The sequence below is a fragment of the Eleginops maclovinus genome, chromosome 24 (genome assembly GCF_036324505.1).
Source record: "Eleginops maclovinus isolate JMC-PN-2008 ecotype Puerto Natales chromosome 24, JC_Emac_rtc_rv5, whole genome shotgun sequence".
Lineage (NCBI taxonomy): Eukaryota > Metazoa > Chordata > Actinopteri > Perciformes > Eleginopidae > Eleginops > Eleginops maclovinus.
Genome location: NC_086372.1, coordinates 9,852,104 through 9,856,821, shown reverse-complemented (window position 1 = coordinate 9,856,821; position 4,718 = coordinate 9,852,104). Strand labels below are relative to the sequence as shown.

The 4,718-nt window shown below is 38.7% G+C and overlaps 1 long non-coding RNA gene across 1 annotated transcript; it reads right to left on the bottom strand.

Moving 5' to 3' along the window:
* Positions 1 to 2,210: 2,210 nt before the first annotated feature.
* LOC134861076 (uncharacterized) lies at positions 2,211 to 4,326 on the bottom strand. The gene is made up of 3 exons (XR_010165361.1): positions 3,296 to 4,326; positions 3,050 to 3,098; positions 2,211 to 2,720 (listed from the first exon to the last, which is right to left on the bottom strand). It is a non-coding gene; the product is annotated as an uncharacterized LOC134861076 (long non-coding RNA).
* Positions 4,327 to 4,718: the final 392 nt, after the last annotated feature.

The window sequence follows — 4,718 nt, the reverse complement described above, 5'->3', positions numbered from 1 at the left end:
TATAATATAATATAATATAATATAATATAATATAATGTAATATAATGTAATATAATATAATATAATGTAATATAATAAAATATAATATATAAAATATAATGTAATGTAATATAATATAATAAAACATAAAATATATAATATAATATATAAAATATAATATAATATATAAATATAATATAATGTAATATAATATAATATAATATAATATAATGTAATATAATATAATATAATATAATATAATAAAATATAATATAATATAATATAATATAAATATAATATAATATAATGTAATATAATGTAATATAATATAATATAATGTAATATAATAAAATATAATATATAAAATATAATGTAATGTAATATAATATAATAAAACATAAAATATATAATATAATATAATAAAACATAAAATATATAATATAATATATAAAATATAATATAATATATAAAATATAATATAATATATGTAATAAAATATAATATAATAATACAAAAAAAAGATGGCAGTGAAAAGAAGCATGAGTGGAAAAGGCTGCCATTAGATGTTTGCTGATGTTCTGCATGTTCAAAAGATCACACAAGGTCAGGATCCTCCATCTTTCAGGTCATGTATAAAATCGTCACAAGGACAGGTTGCCCCCCCCCCCCCAGGTTGCCTAAAACTCTCTGCTTATTTCTGTTCTCTGCCTGCAGCAGCATTTTCTAAAACGGGCTGATGTGACGTGATGCTGTCACAGATAGAGACAGTCATGTTGGGTCAACGTGTTAAAAGTAGTGTTTAATACTCATTGTTTACACTGAAGACTGGGAGAGCAAGACTTAGTCCCTCAAAGTTCAAGGTGATGTCTTGAATGATATTCCCTTTAATGTTGTAGGTATATTATACATATTTGAGAGGCTCAAAACAGCCTCATCTTCCAAAACAACACACAATGTTTTATGGTTGACTGGTTAATTAGTGCACTGATTTGATTTGCCCTGATTCATTCTATTATCACAGATTCTTCAGAGCTATCTTACTGTGAAGCATTTCTTGTTGAAGGCATGTAGAAAGAAGTGAGACATATCACAGGAGGGTCTTACAGCAACACATGAGTGTCCTCGTACTGTTGTGTACAAATGTGTGTGAAAATGTACTGTGTGTGTGTGTGTGTGTGTGTGTGTGTGTGTGTGTGTGTGTGTGTGTGTGTGTGTGTGTGTGTGTGTGTGTGTGTGTGTGTGTGTGTGTGTGTGTGTGTGTGTGTGTGGTTTTGATCACAGTTGGTCGTGAGCCTGGACTTGTCTTCCTCTTGTCAGGAGGAACTCGCTGAACACATGTTTACACGAGTAGAAGGAGATAAATTACTCCCTCCTGTTTGTTCCCTGCAGAGTGTGTGTGTGTGTGTGTGTGTGTGTGTGTGTGTGTGTGTGTGTGTGTGTGTGTGTGTGTGTGTGTGTGTGTGTGTGTGTGTGTGTGTGTGTGTGTGTGTGTGTGTGTGTGTGTGTGTGTGTGTGTGTGTGTGTGTGTGTGTGTGTGTGTGCGGTCATAGATAATAGTTGTGGCCTTTCTGAGCAGTGTGACAGCAGCTGTAAAGGCTCTGCCAAGGCCTTCCTCTGCCTCTCACTCTCTTTATGTTTCTGTCTCTCTTTGTCTCTGTCAGATCTGAGACAAGTTCTGTACTTTTACTTAGTTTGGATTATTCTTCAGACGAAGTGTTCTATATTCTTTGCTCACTTTCTTCTTTTTTGCCCGTGTTTCTCTGTTGTGCGCCTCACTCTTTCTCTCCCGAGATAAAATGTTGCTGTTATCATGCAGCAGATGGCTGCGCTCTGCCACCCCCACTCCCATAATGCACTGGGGCCCCATGTGGGAGTTGAACACAGGCAATAACGTGGCCTCTGTATACACAGAAGCATCACCTGTACTACTATGTACAGTAACATTTACAAAGCCGTCCTTACTGTGTGCTAGATCTTTAAATCCACTCCACACCGAACTGTTTCTGAGTTCCTGGCCTTTTTTCAGCAACATGCAGAAATATAGATGATTCCCTGCAAAGAAAAGTTGCTAAGAACGTGCTTGGACTATTTTTTAAATACAAACATAGAATAGCATTAAATTCATGTGGTTGCATCTTTAACCACAAAGTCTTTATCAGCCCACGTTCTGAATGCTGCCATGCATTAATGATGTGTGCTGATATGCAATGCCCTACTATCCCTTGTGTAATTCCAAATATTGTTTATATTTGTGTAGGTTGGATATTACAGTAGCTTTCAAGCTTTTTGAGATTACAAAAAATAGTCCACTTACATAAAAAGCCTCTTTTAATGTTAAACTCGCACGTCATTCTGCAAAGCAGGACTCAGAGGCTTTATTTATCATATGCACACGAACTGCAGCAAAGTTGTTGATAATACAAATCTTAAATTACTGGCTTCTCCAAGAAGAAAGATATAACATAGTGATAGCTTTTGACCCTTTGTGATAGAAAAGGAAATTAAGAGTAAAATGCTTCTGTGGGAGTCTGCAGCTTCCTGATGGGCTGCCCGTTAGGACTGTGTTGAGCTGGAAGGAGCAGCTTTTCTTTGTTTTGGAATCAAACTCCTCTATGGCATTTTTGTGTCAGAGTGCAGGAGGTGAAGGGAGGAGGGAGGGCTCTCGGTCCAGAGACAGTGACATCAGCAGTGCCTTTGGCGCCACTTATCTCCCCAGGATCTCCCAGCTGCCCCGGCATTTCCTGAGACAGGACACACACTATCAGGCTAAAGGATTCAGGGAACCTTTGAGGAGATTTGACACAGAGCAAGAAGCTTTGGTTGTTTATTGATTCTTTTCCTTGTCTTAACAAAAAATCAAATGAGATAATGATGATTCATATTGTGAGGTTTGGTTTTCAGTAAGGAACCTGTCTATCAGGTTCTTTTGGATACCAGCAGCTCCTTAGTTATCAGAGTGTGGCTTCCCGCACTGAATCGTACATTTCCTCTGGCGTATCTGATGCATGTTGTCGCGGTTGGGCAAGAGATTGCTATCTCAAACGTGTCACTCTAAATCAAAAACACCTACTGTTTTAGGATGTGCTGTGACCACTGTGCAGTTCCATGTTCAGCCAGTTCTGCAGGTTTGGAAAGGTTTAAAAACACACTTTAGTAATGGGTGCAAAAGGAATAAAGTGCCATAAGCAATAAACTAGCTGCCAATCTGCAGCGCCTGAGGGCTTTAGTCAGAAAGAACACCATGTTCTCGTCACTGAAATCCCAAAGTGAGTTTTTTTCATGCGTTAGTCTGTCTATTGGTTAAAAGAGTACGTACTTGTGCAAAAGACCAGCAAACAATATCTCCTCCAAGATGTTTTTGCAGCAGTCACTCATGATTTTCTTCCTGGAGATGATAAACGATCATTCTTCTCACGAAATGCAACCGATCATTAATCATGAGAAACCGAAACAAGGCGTCTGAAAAGGGGACCCATGCTGTCAACAACCAGGTCCACACCGCTGAGATCAGACGATAAGAAATGTGTATTTTTTGGCGAACACAGAGTCAAAAGGCCCTCATAGTGAAAGGATGGGATATGTTGTTGGTGCATGCCTTCTGCAGCTTCACCTGAAAGTGTTTTCTGATGATATCAAATGTCTTTTTGACACAAACCTTTAGTTGGAACTGGCCCTGTTTGTTTTTGAAATTCATCCACAAATTGTCTCCATTGAAGTGATTTTCCTGGTTTAGAAAGCTTTCGGGTATACATCACAGGAGCAGGATTTAATGGTGACATAAACTACCTCTGTTTGCCTTTCGTTTACTCTTGTTAACTTCCTCTGGCTTGCTTACCGTCGCACACGCTGACACTTTAGAGGCTTACTTTGAATCCTCCAAACCATGATGAATAAAGCCTCCGTGCTTTAATGTGGTTTGAGAGTGATTTTTGAAAAGGCTTAAAGAAATAATGAGTCTTAAACGAGCTGTTCTTCTCTTCTTTGTCGTCCTTGAACAACTCTAGAAACACATGATCACATGGTGACATTTAAAAAGCTAAAGACTCGGAACTTCACACATGTGCACACACACACAAAGTAATGAACTTTTGCTAGCCAGCTATGCACAGTAGGACAATTCGAAGCCCTCACACACTCTCACACACTGCCAGCACAGCTTGCCATTAGCCCTGGGTTGTCCGACTCCAGACGATGTTTCCAATCTCTCGCGCCATCTGCTCCTCGCCTCAGCACTATCAAAAGGAGGAAGAGTGCAGCTTCCTCTTCCTCCTCCTCGTCCTCTCGACGAGGATGGACATCTTGTGTGGAGGTGTGAAAACTCTGAGACATGATACCCCTGAAAATATTAGTGATATGTTTGCCATTGTTCCCTGAAGAGTTGTCATCCTCTGAGATGATTTTCAATTTCCACTCAAATTGTTAAGCAGCTCATTGTGATGTGGCCGGCACGACAAGCCTCTAAAAGCAACGCACACGATCAATAACACACTAAAGACAGGACACTGAAAACAAAGCACCATTAACATAATAGATATTCGTAGGTAATAGTGCAATAACATCAATAACATTTGCCATTAATTTCCTGGAAACGATGGCTGGATGACGGATTTTATCCCTGTGGCAGGAATGGTAAGAATAGCTTTCAAGCTGTCAATATTCACCTTCTGATAAATGCACGTCTTAATGGTGATGGCGCGCATATGGAATGATGTCTCTGCTGCAAATCTGGGACCCACAAT